A 19893-nucleotide genomic window follows, 5' to 3' on the forward strand; every position below is an offset into this window, starting at 1 on the left:
ACAATTTTGAGATGTGCTACTTAGAAAGTTTCAAGTTTGAATGTTTATAATAGGCAAGTGAAGCAAGATTAAGACGGGCAGAGAATGAAGTATAAGCAGAATATAGGTTATGAATATAATAAAGTGTACCTGAGCGTGGTATGTGGCTCTGGACAGCCCAGTTAGATCAAACCCAACAGACAGAAAAAATCAGGACTAAAATGGCTTTTTAATTTTAGACAAATGAAGTTACTGCTGAAAGTGTAAAACCAAAGGAATATGTATCTTCCCCCCCCCCTCTTTCTCACTCTCTTACCCCCACACCCACCTCTATTATATTGTGCCACCTGCCTTCCAAAAAGGGATTTGATGTGGCTAAAATATGTGTTGTGGCTTTTCTGCAGCTAGTTCTATTTCTCCTGGTAATATCCTTAAGCCTCACTTCAATGCTCTCATTAGTGACCGGGATATCTTAAGGCTGCCTGTAGGAAAACAAATCTAAAAAAAACTGCTTTTGACATGTGCTGACCTTGTTACTCTTGCAGGTGAAAACGCACCAAGAAAATAAATGTGTCGTTAAGGGAAAAACAGAGCCCTGAACACAAGGTTATGATGAAGTTTAGAGATGCTCTTCCTGGTGCGGCAGACAAGTACAGCTGCAAACCAACGGTAAATGAACATTATCGGGGTGAGCCTGGAAAGAACATAAAGCCCCTGGCGGACAGTTTAGGATCAATCTACAGGGAGAGCAGTTCACTGACAAGATAATCACATGTCCTTTGGCTAGATTTACAGAACAGTGTTTTAACTTTTCATCTATAGTCTGCCAGTCTCGTTACCCCAGTGTCAATATAAGTTCAACAATGAAATCTGATTTTCTTTGTATTTAAAATCATGTCTGCTGAGAAAATCCTATTGAACTATTTGCAAAGGTATTAATCTTAAACACACTCTTAAAACGTTGAAGCAGGCAAATATTGGATTTTGATTTGGTTAGAATATGTAGTTTATCTACTTAATGATATTCTAGAAAAAAAGTCCATTCAACAAATGCAGTGTATCCCCAGAATATATGAGGGTACAGCACTGTAGTGAAATCAATTGTAACATCTCTCTGGAAGATTCTCCAGGACTTTGTTTTCCTGCAGGAGACCATGCTCCTATCTTGGACATTACCATCTTTTTCCTATAATGATTATATAACTGAATTCAGTCTACTGTGAAATAAATCTCTTTTCATATGCTTCCAATACCACTCTAGTGTAAAACCAAAGGAATATATATCTCCTCTCTCTCTCTCTTACACACACACACACACACATACACACCCCCCTCAACTATATTATGCCACGTGCCTTCCAAAAAAGGATTTGATAAATATTTTTGACATGCTTTTGCAAAAAAGAAAATCCAAAAATACCTTTGAAAAATTACGAGCATGCTTAATATAATAATCCTTTAGATTTGGTCCAGCTCATTGAAAAGATATCAAGAAGATAAACAAGCTTTTTCGCTCAACCTGCATGGCAGTAAATAGATGAATTTGTTCATCAGCTCCTGCTTGACTATGTATTTGCATTGCAATTCTCCTCTAGGCCACTCTGGGGCCAACATATCCTGATATGAATATTCACACCGTGGCTGGTAATCACCTATGCACATCAAAGACACACGAGGAGCTAAGAGCCCACAGAATAGCAGCCCTGAGGTTTTCTGTTCCTATTTGCTTGTCCCCTTTTAGATTTTGGTTTGAAGAATGCTTCAGGACTCTGTGCTGAGAAATCACCCGCATGCTTTGGACACTGGTGTCACATTTGCCAAGGACGAAATGTACGGCAATCAGAATGACGTAATACAGAACATTATTTTGAGCTGGTTCAGAACTTAACTTTACGGCAGGCACTGTCACTGCTTGTCCAACTGAACATAATGAAGCGATTATAAAGCAGTAGAAATTCACAAAGTTGATTTTAGCTTTGCTTGTTTTCAAATACATATTACTTAATCATACAAATATAGACCAGAAGAACTCGGACACAGTAACTATGAACGAGAAGACATCTATATGCTCAAAAAGTCATCAATGAAGTGTCCATTTTCTCCTAATGAATTACTTTTAAAGATTTAAGGAGAGATGCAGAGTTTTAATCCAGACATAAATATATTCGTGCAAAATTGCTTAAATATTCTCATTTTAAAATATTGATTCTCTTTCTGTGAGTGCCTGTAACAGAATGGGTAAAACTGCTCAATCCTCCTTCAGGTCAAATTGTCCTACAGTAGATTCAGTTACAAAGGACAGCCTTTTAACAACATTTGCTAATAAAAATACAACACTTCCTATCATAAGAACATACAGACAGAAGTTGGAAGCAACATATGGAAGGTGGAAGCAATGTGTTCCCTTAAAGAGGGTGATTCCCTCTTGTCAAGCAAATATGACATCTTCATAGTTTATTCAAACGGAGGTGTTGGGATTTTTCATTTACAAAAGGCAGAAATTATAGTTATTACTTGGGAGGGGGGCTGTTGTGGAGGAATACCCAAGTCTGGGGTATGGTTTTGTGCTTTACAATATATGTGGCTTAGAATTCTTTTTTTTTTTTTTTCCTAGAGCTAACAGCTTGAACCACAAATCATTTTCCAATGTTAATTGCATTCTTTCAAGAAGGAGAAACGTTCCTGAATGTAATGTAATTGTATTATTTTAGCCACTCCAAGCAAAGCAATGGCTTACTTGGGTTGGCACCTGTGAGGTCAAATATTGTTTTTACTTAAGTGAATTAGTAATTATGGATCAGGAAAGAAATATTAAGACCAACTGAGACCTGAGGCCTAGGTGATATTTTCTCAGGTCAGGCCTGAAGTGAGCCAATGGAAAGAAACTCAATTATATCTACTCCTCATTCTCCCCACCTCCAACTATTTTATGAAGGTAATTAGTACTCTCAGTAATTGGACCTCACACTTTTCATGACTTAAGACCCAAGTACAGGTATCACAGCAGAAAACCTTTGGGCCTTAATGGCAAAACATTTCCCTAAAAAGAATTATCAAATAAGATACTTGAGTTTCTGACCTAGTGTATTTTTCCAGATGACAAGGGGGTTGCAGTTGTTGACGCTGGTTAAGAGTGGCGGTATAAAGGTGCAGGGAGAAGCAGGTGGCAAGGTCGCAGGGTGGCAGAAGCAAACAACAGCCTCCCACATTATTTTTTTAATGTATTTTCTTATACCCTGGGTGCTTTGGGGCCAGTATTTGCTCTCTCCCCTCAGGGGCACACCCCACAGTTCTGCTCCTCCGAGACCCACCCGTGGCCCATCCCCACCACCCAGGTGCTCTTCTCTCCCATCGGACCCCTTTCTACTCCTCCCTCACCCTCCACCTCACAGCATTGCTCTGCTTGCAAGTTTTGTCTTTTTCTTGGCCCTTTGTTCGTGTCTCTATATGCTCCGTGTAAGTCAAAACACTCAGTCTTGGTCTTTCGTCGCTCTGACTTATTTTGTTTAGCATAATCTCTCCAGCTCCTTCCACCTGCCCTGTGTGTTGTTTTTCAGGCCCATAAAGTCGAGACTAACTGGGAGTTCAGACTTTTCTTACAATCAGCCCTAAGTGCCTCTACAGGAATCAACTGGACTTGCCTCAACTTGCCCTACAGAAAAGTATTCCCACAGACAGAACAACTGGTGAGGTTCAGCGGCAGGTTACAGACTTTTAGTCAGCTAAAAACTGACAGTTCTTCGGAGGTGGATAAACATAGCTGGTCCTGAATTCACTGGCTTAACAGTATCTCACTGATGGAAATCTTGGGTTCCTTTCTTTCATTTTTTTTTTGTATAAATATAAAATACAGTATTATTTTAACTACCTAGTTCTGAAATCATGTCTTTGTCGCAAGCAATGCTTTATAAATGTTAATCTTTCTTCTATGCCAGCTTACCATAGCTCAAAATAGCCTTTAAAACAGTATCTTAAAGGAATCTTTAATAGCAGCATGAGTTTTGGGAAAAACTCTTCTCAGCAGAGTAGGACTTTACTTGTAGCCAATTGTACTTAGATTGTTCACATCTATAATATAATCTGATGTATATTTATATGTATATATTTATAATTTCTGTTACATAATCTTATACATGGCTGTAAACTGCTTTAAACCAGTGTAGTATTGTACATGTAGTAGATGCTTAATAGCTACTGTTTACAAAAAAAAAAAAAGAAGAATAGCTATAACCTATCTTGCTATTATTTAATTTTTATCTCTTTTATACTGAACAATTTTGTTGGTTTGGCATCAACTTGGTCAGTTTTTCATAGTTACTCCCCTCCAACCATTGACTGAGAAAGTTGGGTGACTTAAGTCTTCCATTTAAATTCTTAAAATCTGAGTTGAGCAAAGTGATGTACTAAGCAGACGTTCTTATTTTTCTAAGCTAATGTATTTGCGTGTGTATACACACTTTGTATCTTTTTTATTGTGGTGGCAAGTATTTGTAATATTATAGGTTCAGCTGTCTTCCCATATACATCACCACATCCCACCTACCAGCAAAGTACCCATAATCCTCCACGACAGAGGTTGTAGTTGTTCTTTTTAAAACACTTAACATCTCTCTGTCATAAGACTAGTAGAAACAACCAATTGAAATGCAGATGAAAATTTATATTCTATTATATCACCTTTGGCTTTTCTTCAAATCACTGCTTTTAAGGCTCTTCAAATAGAATTTCTTTCTTCAAAGAATTCTTTCACACAAACTGACTTCATGTTTTATACAAAGCCAGAACAACAAGATACCATCCAAACTGGAAATTAGGAGTGCAGCACCATCTCACCGTTCTCCCAAGCTCACACCATGAACCCCAGACACTCTGAGACACAGAGAACCCCTAAAGTTGTGAGCACCTCAGAAAATACTGCACGGGCTCATTGTAGTAATAACAGTTTAACTTCCACTAGTCTTCCACTAAGAAATTTTCTATCCTGTCTGTACCTTGGAGTCACCTAGAGACCTGTCCATGTCTCAACCTCACCCATAGAGATTCTGTTTCGATTTTTCTGTGGGCCCAGGAGTCAGTGTTTCTTAGAAACGCTACATGTAATTTCAACATAGAGCCAATAAACTGTGAGAAACATTGATAACTTGAAGTAGAAGATTTGGATCCAAACTCAGATTCTAATTTCTTTCAGGAGAGAGATTTATTTGATGTCATTTTTGCCTGCAGTTAGTATTAGAAAACATGAAAGACTAAAAGACAGTGTCACAGTTAAAATACCCAAGAGCACTGTCAATGGCACATACATCCTCTAAGGCTGGTATTCACCCTCCCTTCCTTCCTTCACCCTGTGTATGACCATATATAGGCCACATAATGTGACTTTATACATCTCATGGGAAAGGCCAACATTTAAATAAGCAAATTCCCCACCGCGGAAGTGACCTACATGGCGCAGCAGACCTCTCCTGACCCGCCCGCTGCGCCCCTCAGCAGTGTACTTCATCAGTCAGCCTGTTCTGCTTCCCACTCTGTCTCTGGTTGGTGAATCCTCTCACTACCCCTGCACCTCTGGCCTGTACCCCAGTTCTGAATGCATCAATAAATACAGCTTTACAAAAGAAAAAAAAAAAAAAAACCTAGCTCAGTAGAAAATATCTTAAGTCCCAAATGCAGGACTATACCTAACCACACACCAAATCTAACTGCCACAGCCGAGCAGTGGCAACCTGGCATGCACAGAACACTTACATTAGCCACTTGTTGGGCGTAAATATTAACCACAAAGCCTACCTTACTGCCTATCTCATGTAACTGAGCGCTTCACTGACAGTGATACACTAGTATCGGAGTTGTGATGGGGTTGACTGGGAGCTGTGGGAAAACACTGCATAGGACTAGATGGGGAAGGACACATTTTGAGATGCGAAACAGTTTTGACAGAATGCACAGTGCTTTTGTGCCACCATAAAGGCCAAAAATCATAAATCAGGTCATTGTAAGTTGGGGAGTAATTGCACAATTATGATCTGCATGTTAAGGGGAAGGATGTCCTAAGGGAGCTCTGCAGAGTCTGGTGGACTCCACCCCCTACTCCAGCTTTCTGGACTCTACCCCCTACTCCAGTGATTGGAAACTACAACTCCCAGAAGTACCAGGGAGAGAAATGCGAGGACCCCAAGGCGGAGCTAGCAGGAATTCTGGGACATTTGGGGCATAAATAGGACACGATTGCATCTCTCGCGCTCTCGCTTGGAAAGCAGCTCTCAGTCAGCCTAGCCATAAGGTATTACAGTTACTTTGTATCCCACTCTCTTTCCCTGGGTTGTTCCTTTTCCTCTCCCCTTTTGTAAATAAACTTGTAATTGACCCTTTCGTATGTCCCTGCAGTATAACCGAGTTGTGAGCGTGGGTGAGGCCCCACAGACAGACGGCCCAGTCCACTCCGGGCTACCCTGTAACATATGGACAGGGGAAAGTAACTGTAAGGAGGAGGGACAAAGGCTAATCCTATTACTCTAAAATATGATCTCAGGTTAGATAAAAAAAAGATGAAATAAAACGTAGAGAAAGGCAGCAGAAGTTGGGGAAAGTGGAGGTACTGGTAACCCAGTTGGCCAAGTGGCTCTCTTCTTCTGAATGCACACAACGTCAAGCTGCAGGTGCTTCTTGAACTTAATGTGCAGAAGAAACCCATGGGTTCTTCCCCCAGTAACGTGGGGTGGATTCTGAGATTCTGAGATTCTGAGCATGTAAGAGACTCCTACAGATGTTGGTGGTGTTGGTCCATGCAGCAACGTTCGGAAGCCGGGACTAGCGTGTAGTGCAAAATTGGGTGTATTTTCTTTCTCTCAGGGGCTGAGTTATGGTCCATCTTTTGTTCCCAACTTCCTTTACTCAGGTTACTCCTTTCTGATATTCATCACAGTCACTGGTGTTTTTCATAATAACATACAGGAAACCTGTTTATGTCCCTGTGAGGACAAAGTGGTTTTGTCTAACTTACTACCCCTTCAAGCATTCATTGGGCTCCCCCCAAAACTACCAGCACAGGCTAAACATGCTGGGGCCATAGTCAAATTTTCTGAGCTGCTCTCGACCTCCAAGGAAGTAAGCACAAACTAAGGAGGTAGGACATGTGCAGTGCAAGCCCTTCCAACAGCATGGAGTGGGATCCGCGGGTTGAGGGAGCTTAAGAGGAGAAGGAAGTCATTGGAGACATCTGGGGCTGCCTCCCAGGGCGCCCTCTAGTGGCAGTTCTGCTGCAAAGTCATGGAAAACCCGTCAGCTTGAGCAACTTTCTCTGAGAAACACCCTGGACTTTCTCTAATTGTTCTGCGAACATAAAAGGGATAAAACAAATCAAATTACAGCCATTGGGTAGCTGGTGGGGCAATGGAGTTTGTGACAAGACGCAGGGTGGAGAGCGGCCAGAGACCGCCTTCCCCATTGGTACACATCTCTAAGCCACTGGGCGTGTGGACAAAGGGAAATTCTATTAAGCAGCTCCCTAGGATTGGCCCCAGACACATAAGTAGATCCTTGGTGTGCTCCTTTGGCCTGCCGTACAATTAATTAGGCCACAGTTGTTTATTTTGAGACATTTAACTAGAGACCTTAAGAGAGGCCTCCGCTTGTGGTTTGTCCTGAGCCTTCTGGAAGTGTGGGAACCTTTGTCTAGTGGAATTGACTGTTAAGTGTAATATCATGGCAAGAGTTCCCGAAGCATCGCATCAACCAGGGACATTCACATGGAAATGAGGTTAATTACACAGCATAGATGTCGGCTAATGATCGCACCTGCAGAACTACAACAACCTCCCTTTAACTCAGTTTCACAAACAATCACAAAGAGCAGCTGCATTCGTCTCCACAGTTAGAGTTAAAAAATCTGTAATGATCCCCAGGAGAATAGGGGGTACATGGAGTGAGAGTGAGGACGGAGAGGATTCTTCCGGTTCAGATGTCCTTCCCCGGCCACCTGCTGATTGTGCTAATCCCAGGAGCCCTGGGCATAAATTTGCAGCCACCATGAGCTGCTGCCAGTCCTGGGCTTAGCCTCTACCTTCCCCCACGCCCTTCAGACTGAGATTACAGCTTCTGTCTGTTCTGGTTCACTAAAGGGGTGATGCTGCCTTATGAAGGGCAAAGTCAACAAAACTCCAGACTACAAGGTCATTAAGAGTAGCCGAATCATATTAGTCAGGGTTTCCCAGAAAAACAAAACCGATCAGTGATACATATGTACACCGATGTCTATAGCTATGGAGTCTATGTCTGTATCTGTTGATATTTACATAAAGAGCTTTAACAGACCAATTATGAAGACTGGCAAGTTCTGGGCCCATAGGCTGGGAGAGCTGATGTTTTAGTTCTAGTTCCAGTATGAGGCCTAAGAACTAGGACAGCAGATGGCAGACATTCCAGTTTGAAGGTTCAAAATGCAGAAGAGTCAAGATTTCAGTTTGAACCCAAAGGCAGAGATACCTGATGTCCTAGCTGATAAGACAGTCAGGCTGGAGAAGTTCCCTCTAGTCCAGGGGACGGTCAACATTTTTGTTCCATTCAAGCCTTCAACTGATTGGATAAGTCCCACCCTTCAAAGGGAGAACAATCTGTTTTACTTGGACTAGAAGACACAGCTTGGGAGCAGTGTTTCTGGGTTATACCTCAGAGAGTGTTGCTGATCATTGCACCCAGCACTCCCACTACCTTGTTACCAGAACTCTGTCTTCTTCCTTTAGCTTCATTTTCTTAGCTTCTTCTTTGTATTGAGTTCCCTTTGCTCATCCCTAGTGTGTCCCCAAAAGCACTTTTTAGGGCCACCAGGTAAACTTTGTACTACAAAGTTTGGATTCCCATTCCAAAGCATAACAGAAGCTAACAGCCACATTGGGCCCAGGTTTATGTATCTGATGGCTACGAAACTCCACATCAGTCATATAGAAAAATCTGGGCCTTCCTGATCATGCAAGGGGTTAAGTCTCAGTGCTGTGAGGCTAAACCTGGGCCTCCCTGATCATGCAAGGGGTTAAGTCTCAGTGCTGTGAGGCTGTCCAAAGCCATTGCAGCATGAGTTCGAGCCCCACCAGGGAGCTGACCCACATGGCACAGCAGACTTCTCCTGACCCACTCACTGCTACCCTCTGCAGAGACTTTCTATCAATCCTCCTATTCTGTTCCCCACTCTGTCTCCGGTGAATCTCTTACCCCCGCCTACCTCTGGCCTGCACCCCAACTTTTATATGCATAAATAAATAAGTCATTTAAAAATCATATAGAAAAATTTTGTATATATGCCGGTGATGACATGAGAAAAAATATAGAGAGATATTCAGAAGCCCCTGTTTACAATCCTCCTGATTTTAGAAATATTTATTATGCATATAAAAATATTGGTCTCATTGCTTTATCATTACAACACTAGTTTAGGGATCCAAATTGGATTCCCAGGCTGTGACTGGGAAAGAGAATTCGCTGTGGCCAAAGTTAATCTGCCCTCAAATATTTAAACAGTTAAGGAATGTGCTTCAGGCTCTGGGAGCAACTCTGAAGACATCCAAAGTGCTTATGAATAACTGCATAGACTTTCAAAGGCACCGGGTTGAAGGAGAGGACACCATGGGGATGGGTAGCTGGTTAAAATAACTAGCTGCAGCTCGCCTTTAGCCTTATATCATGTCTCTTTACATACCATACTGTCCTCAAAGGAGAATAAGGGGGGGAAACTAAGCAGGCACCCTCCTTAGCTGCCATCTACAAAAGTCGGACATTAAATTTCTCATGGCTTCACATGGGTATAGGCAGAGTACTGGAAGGAAATGTAGATGGAAGGGTTAAACCCACTGGCCAGCTCTCTAGGTTTCCACTTGCAAAGTTCGGCTTAAGGATCATGTGCTCAAGGTCCTGTGTGGGAATGCAGGAGGAGGTGGAAGCGATGGAGAGGTGGGACCTCCATGGCCAATGTCAGCCTCAGGTGTAGTAGCTAGTGGACATGTTTTTCAAGAGTGAAGGAAACAGGGACCTACAACTGTCTTAACAGATTCAGTTTCTATGCTTTTGACTCTCAAGACACTACCTGATTTTATAATATGCAGCAAATAGCACCTTATCTCCACTTTGGATCAATCCACAACAGAAAGTTTGAGCTTTTTAGGGAGAGAATGTTCATGCCTGGACATGTTACTCATCCCTTGCCTTCTGAGAAGTTAATGACAAAGTGTGTATATCTAACCTCAGAAAGCGCTGTCTTCACTCCTAGAGTTTTCAGAGAAGTGAGAAGTCACAGCAGAAGATGCAAGTCACTTAGGTCACATGTGCCCAGAGTGGGAGAGCACAGACCGGATGTAACGTGACTCCCCATGGCTTCCGCCTAGCTGTGGGTCACCAAAACCAGTTCCCAGGGAGAGCTGACACACGCAGGATGTGGAAATGGCTTCTGTCGCCCTGGGACCCTACAATGACAGCTGCTGGCTATACAAAGACCATTTACAGTCAGAACACCTTCAAAACCACAGCCTAACAGGGATGTTTGGGGTAGAAAAGAATTGCGAGAACATACTATAGTTTCAGCACTTCAGGGCAACACACGTACACGTTAAAAGGATGCCATTTGGTTGAATTTGGATTCTTCAAAACAGTTCATCCAAACAAAGTTTCTGTTTACACTTGGGGAGGCTCATTTGACTTGTTCTGTTTTGCAAAGTGCAGTGTTTCTGTAATATGTTTTGGTGGCATCCTTTCAAATCAAAACAAGCGAAGTGGTTCTCAAAAATAAAACCAGAGGCCAGCTAAATAAGGCTTTGCTAAGCCAATTGGTTGCTTGCTTATTTATACCACACTTCTTTTCCTCCCTCCTTTGGGGATTTGTATTCAAGTGCACGCGTGCACAAACACACAAAAATCAATTTTGGTCGCATTATAACAGAAGTAAGCGTGGTGTCCTCTGCTTCCTAAGAAAATCTGAAAGAGGATTTGAGTAGCTATAAAATATCAAACTGTAGTTAGCATGATAGAAAATATCATACTGTAGCTACCGATGAATCTATGCAGAAAGGGGGTGTGTATGTATCTATCCAAAATGAAAAAGAGGAGGTTGGCCAGCAGCTAGATGAACAGTTTAGGACGAAAAACAAAGAGAAATTCACCAAGTCTTGCTTGTTCAAACATGTTATCTTTTTTCTCTCTCTCTCTTCTTTAAGGGCAACACTCTGAAGCTGATTTGCAATTGTTAAGCTAATCTGTGGCCTCAGGGAGAGAAAAGCCACCAAAACCTTATAGAAATGAAGGAAATTACACAGACATGTCCACCCCCACATTTAACGTTCCACTTCCATGTGGTTTTGGAACACAGAGAAGTTTGAGTTGTACTTGGAAAGAGAAAACACCATCGACAACATTTGGAGAAGGCGCCGCCGTGAAGATGGAGTCCCTCACAGTAGTTGGGGAGGACACTAATTCAAGCTGGCAGCCACCAACTTTTATTATTAAAAACACTTTTACCCCCTTAACCCAATACGGGAAAGAAAATACACACATTATATGAGCAGATACACATATGGAAAGACAAACGAGCGTGCGGGGGAGACTGAGACTATTTCCTAGCATTTACTGAGTTTGTTCGAGTGCATTTATTCACTCCTTTCACAATTACTGTGAACACCTACTGTGTACCAAGTCTTGGGTAACAGTGATGACCAAGGATGGCAGACACCTGTTTTTGGAGTTCACGTTTTAAAAAGGTGTGGTCAGACATGAGTATGTGAACGGATGCAAGGTAATTTCTAGACTGTAAGCTTTAGTGGTAGAATAAAACAGCGCAATCTGATAGTTAATGGAAAGTGGTGGAGTGTATACATGGCTGCCTTAACCTAGGGAGAGAAGGTGCTGAGAAGGGAACATATGACCTGAGACCCAATGGGGTTGGCCGAATTTATACCTGCAGAAAGACTACTGACATAGTTTTAATTCCCCAGTACCTACTAGATAGATTTCTAACTCTCTGCCCTGTCATTCAAGTCCTCCAGGTCTTATCACCTCTCTCCAATCCTATCCCTGCTATGCTTCTGTAGAAGTTCTTGTCACCAGCTCTCATAAGGTCTCTCTGTTCATGAAGTTTCTTCTGGTTTTCTCGGCTAGTTCTAAACACAAATCATCTGTTTCCACATTTTCAGGTCCACTCTCCCACCCTTCAGGAGATTTTGCAAATGTCCCTCCTTTTATAATTATGCCTTCTTTAAATTACTGTCTCAATATGAGTTTATCTTACGAGTGGCCCTCTTCTTCATGTCACTTTGTTATCTCCACTTCGTTACCAGTTCTTTATATAAGTCACCCATTTCTCCTTGAGTATAAGTCCTTGTTGATAGACTCTCTTTTCTACCTGTACTTTTAGTATCTTTTCCAGGTCTTCTTGAAAGTTTTGGCAAATTCTTACTATCTCTAACATGAACAAATGAATGAAAGATAATCAGTAAATACAAATGAAAAGTAAGTGTGTGTGGGGGGGGGAGGGGAAGGGTGGTGTAAAACCAGGAGAATACACTAGAATGGCCAACCCCATTGGGTCTCAGGTCAGATGCTCCCTTCTCAGCACCTTCTCTGCCTAGGTTAAGGCAGCCATGTATACACTCCACCACTTTCCATAGAAAGGGAACAACAGAGTCACAGGTCACTGAAAATATGATGAAAAAATGAATCTGTTTTCTTTTTGCTATATTTGTCATTTTCATTCAATGTCCAGGTCAATTAACGAATTCAGTGATCACATGGCAAGGTGTCCATGTTTGATGCTGATAAAAGTGAACAAGCTTGCAGATAAGACAGTATGATCTCCAGGCATCACTCAGCCAGTCTGTCAGCAGGTGGCCTATCACTATTAATGGGAAAGCCTGTAACTTCTTACACAGCACAGGTCAGGAACAGCATCTGTACCCCTTTATCTGGAAAGGGCAAAGTATGCATCAGTTGATTGACTTTTCATTGATAACCTTGCCAAAAAGGGTAATTATCTTGCCTTGCCACTCCATACATCCAGTGATATTTTTTTCAACATGATGTAGAGACACAAACTTTAAAAGCTAAGCAGTATCTTAGGCAGTCCTTTTGAAAAAAAAAAAGAGATAAATTTGAAACTTTGAGGGGTAACATGATTGCCCCAGGGTCTCACTGTTAAATCCAGGACTAATAAACAGGAATCTTAACTCTAAGATTGTACATCTTGGTACAATCTTAGATGCTATCTGAAACTCTATCATATTGTAATTTTCAATGAGAATGCTTTCTTTCTTCCTCTTCTCCATCATGCTTCTTTTAAGGATTTAGAAAACTGCTTCTGAGGGGAAACAACCCCTTTATTACTATGATATGCAAATACAAAGATCCTGAAAAAAAAAAAGTCTCTGTGGATGAAGATTCACACCAGTTGCATCATTTCTGGCTCTGGGCCACCCAAAACAGAGCAGGTAGGTGGTGTTTATCTCTTTATGTCTCTTTATGTTTCAAAATAACTGACTTTCAGGAAGAACTGCAACTGAAATTGTTCCCAACATCACTCAAAGGGAACTGGGTGCAATGAGGCGCTATGGGAAAGTGAAAAGAAAGAAAGAAAGAGGAAAAAAAAAAACCTGCATTGAAGCATAGTAAAGCCAGGAGCAGGACAAAGATTGGGAGGGCCTGTCGGTTCCAGCAATAACAAGAGTTGACATTTGTTACATGTTAATTACACGGTATTGTCTTTTGGAGGTTAAATCAATCAGAAATTTCCTGTACAGCTAATAAAACTGGAACCCATCTGTGGTTTGCCAAGTCACGTTAGACACTATCTCAGGAAAGGGTTAGAATGCTCAGACTTTAATTTGCACTGGGCAGAAGAAATGAGAAACTACTTCTTGAATTGAACAAGACGGTTTGAGCTGTCCCGCTAAATGTAATAAAAAGTAGTATTACAGCTGCCTTTTGTTGACTGTGTATTGTGAACCAGGCACTTCTCTAAGCACTTGACAATAGAATCTCATTTGTTTGAAAGCAACCTTGATGCAGTGTTATTCTGTTCAAGGAAACAGAAACTGGAAGCTCAGAGAGCCCGAGTCAGTTTCCAAGATCACTCAGTGGGTGACCATCAAACCTAGAGTTGCTACTCATGTTTGCCTAACACCAAAACTGCAGCTTGTGTCTAAGAAACTCCAGGTCACACACCAATTATGCAACTAAATTTTTGGTGATATCAGTTGAACACTAGCTTAACATTATTTTCAGGATGAAGTCTTGTGATATACTAGCTACCAAAACAATGGGCTCATCTGACTACTTTCCCTTAGCAATACGATCTTTTCATCAGTGAAGATGTTTTGAATATTGACATCAACTACCATCTCCCATCCAGCCATTTTCTTTACAAAATAATTCACAGGCCACAGATACCAAGCAAGAGAAAAAAAGAAGCCACAAGTGGTTTTAGCCAAAACTCAGTCCTGAGACTGGTTTAGATCATCCGAACATGAATCACCGGACTTACTGGGCAACTCACCTATGGCTGATGTGTATGTATGTGAGTAGGCTTGAGAACTCACGCATGAAGACTAAGGCACAATTGCTCAGATTCACATATAGTTTTTTTAAACTACTTAACAAACTCTCACCAGAAGTTTCTGCTGATTCTGTCTGCTAGGGTTCTGTTTTTTCACTCTGATATGCCAACCTGATGTCATACCATTAATCTATTTAGTATTAAAAAAATTCAAACACATAGTTAACTTTTCAGACAACGTTTTAAAACCACAACTTTTCACAAATGTTCTCACACAATTGTTAAATCTGTCTCAAGTTTAGAGATGTTAAAATGCAAAAAAAGAAAAAAATATATACATATATGCTAGAATCCATGTCATGTATTTTTTTCCCTATATGCTGAGGTTTGGAATCAATGTTGTGGATAAAAAAAAAAAAATTGGCAGAAGTTAAGTTGGACAAGAATGGGGTTAACACATAAGAATGAAAAAAATTTTACATTGAACTTGCACAAGCTTGGATGATCATGGGGAGAAAATCTGTGTCTTAGAAGGGTTTACAGGCAGATTTGCTTGTGTTTCCCAAAAGTGACAATATATGGATCAACTCTGAATATATTTTGCCAATTGCTTCAAATAAGGAGAGGGCCAAAGATGTCTTCTACACTTACAGAAGGTTTGCCCTCATATAAGTTCCATGTCTGTCTGTTTGTATGATTAATTTCTATTTTCAAGACTTCTAGTGCAAAATAGATCTTCTAAATGAAGAGAACTAACTATGAAAAACAGGTCACAGCTATGAAAACTAGATGTCCCATTTGGGGAAGGTCAGTGAGTTAGTCTCTTCGTGTCTTTGTGTCCTGCAGAAGTGCTTTTCAAGAAGAAATACTGAAATAATACCAGCTCTTTCAACTGTTTTGTAATTTTCATCCCCTATGAATCAGTCACAACTTACTTTCTCAACTTCCCTCAAGCCCAGCCTGGCTTGGCCCCATCCTGACTCTTTGTGAGAACTGGCTTCCAGCTATTCAAGTACTCAGAGGCCCTTTAATTGGCTGCCTGATAAATGACACACTATTCTTTTATTGGGATAATTCCCAGGCAACTGATTGGGTGCGTGGAAGTGACAGTTAGCACGGGATTACTGGCTGGGCTGGAGTCTTGCTTATTAACCGACACAGGTGGGACTGGTATTTGTCAGCCTCAATTTCCTTCTGCATTCATCTTTGCTGCTGCTGGGCAGGCCTCTGGCTCACGTCACGATGCGGAAAGTGACTTCTCGAACATGCACCGAGCCTGAAACTTGAGTGTTCTCTCAGGCAATGTCACCATGGTTGACACCAAGGAGAGCATTTAGGGCATTAGGGAAAGGAATCAAGACTCCAAAAGCGGTAAAGAAGGAAAACTCAATTTAGAAGGAGGGGGAGAGGGAACGTGTAAGGTTTCACAGACAGAGACATGCAAACCCCCACGTCAAAGCCATTGAGTCGGTCAGTGGCCCGACATATTATCTGAGTGAGAATGCCCAGTCTACTTACACAGGTATCAGTCCAGTCTCTCCCCCCATTTCCAAACATGAAGCAGTTAAATCCACCTTACTGCTGTATCTACTGTACTATATTTACCCCTTTTTCTCCCAAGCCTAAAGACACACTTTACTTTCAGCAACCGATTCTACCAGCTTTCCAAGCATGCAGTTAAATTTGGCAAGAAGTTAGTTAAAGTAAGCTTTTTAATTTTTTTTTCCATCGGGGGAGGATAACTTTGAATAACTTCCATGGTCCCCTTTACACCATGCGTGTGTGTGGCTTGGCTGTGACCGAAGCTGAGCTAGCCTGCAGCACACCTTCTATTAACGGGCAAGGCCGGGCTGAGGTCTATCCGATCCCGCGTATGTCATCGTGACACATTCTGCCACCAACACCTTGTAAAATCTTCTGAGGTTATAACTGTTTCATCATCCCAGGGAGGCGAAAAATGATCATGAGGAAAAAGGTTAAATGATACATTCAAGAAAACATAATCTTCAGTAAAACTGGGGAATGGGCCAGATGTGACTGAAGGCCACTCAATAACATTTCTATGCTTGAACAACTCTTTCGTTTAACGCTTCAGTTCTTCCATTTCCCGGAACCCCCTTACCTTGTGGAGAGTCAGAGTTCTTAGTTGGCTGCACTCTCTGCACATTGCTCAAGTTCAAATCTTCTTCCCACTCTGTTCCCTTTGCTTCTCTCGCCCTTTCCCTTGAAAGTTTCAGATCTGATCAAACCTACTTATGATATTACATGGGAAATTGATTAAGTTGGGAGTTAAGCACCAAGGGCCTCAACCCCCTTCTTCCAAATCTTCCTACTTCCTCTTCCGACCGAGTTTTTCTAAAGTGCTTTTAATTTCAAGTCTTTCTTTTCCTTGAAATATGCTCTGATCCCCCAGACCATCGAGGGCATTCACTTCCCACTAGATTTCGTTGCTTCACAATTTTAATTAGATGGGTCTATAAACTTTGTAATTAGTTCTCTTCTCTTTTACACTCTGCGGTTCGGCCCAAATGCAACAAATTAAGTTAGGCATTCGTGGAAGGCACAGGTTATGGAAAGAGAACAGTAATGGAGTGAAAAAGACCAAAGATCAATTTTTTTCTCTTTCATTTTCCAGTTGGGTGCCCCTGAGAATGTTTCTTGTATTTTCAGAACCACTTTTTAAAAAAGATTTATTTATGTATGCATACAAGAGCTGGAGTGCAGGCCAGAGGTGCAGGGTGTGAGAGGATTCACCAGGGACACAGTGGGTCTACTGAAATCCACTGCTGAGGGGAGGAGTGGCCAAGACAGGAGAGGTCTGCTGCGCCCTGGGGGTCACTCCCTGGCTGGGGACTGAGCTTGCCCTGCAATGGCTGCAGACAGCTTCATAGCGCTGAGACTTAACCCCTAGGTCACTAGGGAGGCCCTGGAACCACTTTTTTTTTTTTTTTAATTATAAAAACAAGACATGATAGAGATAACAGAGACTGTCTCTAGGGGCCTAAGTGAAGAGACAAACTGCTACACTTAACTCCCTCAGTGTGCTTCGAGGCGGGTGTACACTGCACATAGCAGCCACGCACGCTCCATCTCTTTGCACTCTGCTTTGGCACTGTGCTTGATTGCAACCATTAATAGCTGTTTGTGCTTTTGTTTGATTTTAACTGATGCTGCCGCGATCATGACTTTCTCCTACCCTCCCTCACTCCCTAAGAACTTGCTTATCTTCACAAGGGAATTTGATCCTCAGAAAGTCAAGTTTCTTATAAGGAAACAGGGGGGGGGGCTATTTTAAAGGGGTGTTCCAGGAATCGTGCAGTATTAAAAAAGCAGATTGGGGGAGGCCCTTGTACGGGTCTTTCCCTCCGAGGTTAATTCAGTGATTAACATAACTTTTTGGGGTGCAAAGGCTAAAGGAATAATGTACCCTTGAAAACTGGGAGTATGCCAAGCTCTCCCTTTAATTGAGGGCTTGTGTGTTAGAAGTCCGGTAAGACCTGATGAAAAGCATACATTGGAGACAGGGTCTCGTAGGCCCTTATTGCCTATATCAATCCCCAGTCACTTCCCTACCGGCAGTGATGACCTGGGAATAAGCATTTGGGGTAGTTGCGCTTTGGGAGGCTTTTCTACAAGGCACCCCTAGAGGGCGCAATAACTCTCTTCCTCTTAGGTTTTCAGCTGCAGGCTTGGAGACAGGGTCTTTGCGAAGTTAAGTTTGTTCTAAGACACAGAGTATTCAACTGGTTCAAAGTGTAGCTGTAAAAAATTCAGATCCAAATTACCAACTGATTAGTCGCATAGCCCAATCCTTATCAAGTGCCTACTCTGTGCATACACTTTTCTGTCAACACAATTTGGTAATGACATGTGACGATATTAACTCAACCTTCATTCTTTGGATGTTAAAAGTTCACCTCTCTGCTCCTAAGTCAAATGCAAAAGGAGTGTCAAACTTCCCTTTTGCTTAAAAGAAGTGTTTTTTTTTGTTTGTTTGTTTTTTTCCCCCTCATTTACAACATGCTAGAACGCGTTTCCCTGTTTGGTGGGTGCAACCTTTCATTCAAGGCAGAGTCCTAGCTCTCTAAGGCAAGCTTTGGCTTTGTATGGCTTCCTGTGTAGATTAACAGCTTCACTTTCTCGTCTCAGCTGCTCACTAGAAACATGGACGTCTCTTCAATCCCGGACTCTTTATACTTGCTAAAATTAATATAATGCTGATTGAGGAAATGCCCTAAATCTCAATTTTATTATTTATTTTAAAAATGTGTGAGTACATTAGCACACCTCTCATTTGGTGGTTTGAAAACCCTTAGGGCAATGCCTGTCATAAGCAGACAATGAATAAGTGCCAGCTATGATCATAAAGGACACAAAACTTGGCAAGACAGTTTCTAAAACTCTCACCAAGACATGTCTTTATTATGAAGAGACACCTGATCCTCCTTTTTCCAGCCCTTTGGATGGTGTTATTGCACATATATGTCATGCACAGATAAGTGTGTCTGTAGAAAACACATCTAAGGAATAATCTGAGAAGTAGATGAGTAGCTATTTAGAACACATACGCCATCCAGACCATTTGAGTCATGTCAGGCAATGACTTGGAAATACTAAAGAGTTGCTTACATTTTCAGTAACCCCAGTGCATATTTATTTATATACCATTGTGCACTTTTGAGCAAAATAATCTTTCTATCTTGTCATTTTGCCATCAGATCCAGAATGTCTGCTCCTTGAAAGAATGATCTAGTCTGTATGGTTTGAGATTTGAGAGAAAGGAAATTGCTCTTAGCCACTCTCCATCTCAACTGCCTCGACAGAATCCAATTTGTCCGTGAGACACTGTGAATGTATAGAAACAACTGTAGTCAGCCCTCCCTGGTGGCACAACAGATTGGGATGAGCACTGCAGGCTGGCCATACCCACTTCAGTGCCAGTTCAATTCCAGCCCCGGAGGTGACCCACATGGTGCGGCAGACCTCTCCTGACCTGCTCGCTGTTCTCCCCAGCAGTGTACTTCATCAATCTGCCTATTCTGCTCCCTACTCTGTCTTTGGTGAAGCCTCTCACCACCCCTGCACTTCTGGCTTGTACCCCAGTTCTGTGTGAATACATAAATAAATAAAAAACAACAACTGTAGTCAATTCCTTATCCTTACCCCCCCACCCAGAAATCAAGGGTATTTAACTCAAGTCACAAGGAAAACTCTGAAGCACTTGGCTTCCTCAGAGCTAACCCCTCACCCTCAGGAGGTGGCCAGGCAGGGTGAAGCGATGACTCAGGGGTTTCAATCTCTAGAAGAAGAGCTCCAGGACTGAAAAAATCCTGCCTCATTTCCTGGCTGATGCGTGAGACTCTATCCAACGCTTCTCTTTGTGTGCATGTCTG

This window comes from Condylura cristata, unplaced genomic scaffold, assembly GCF_000260355.1.
Source record: "Condylura cristata isolate star-nosed mole 26May11 unplaced genomic scaffold, ConCri1.0 scaffold00038, whole genome shotgun sequence".
NCBI classification, from domain to species: Eukaryota; Metazoa; Chordata; class Mammalia; order Eulipotyphla; family Talpidae; genus Condylura; species Condylura cristata.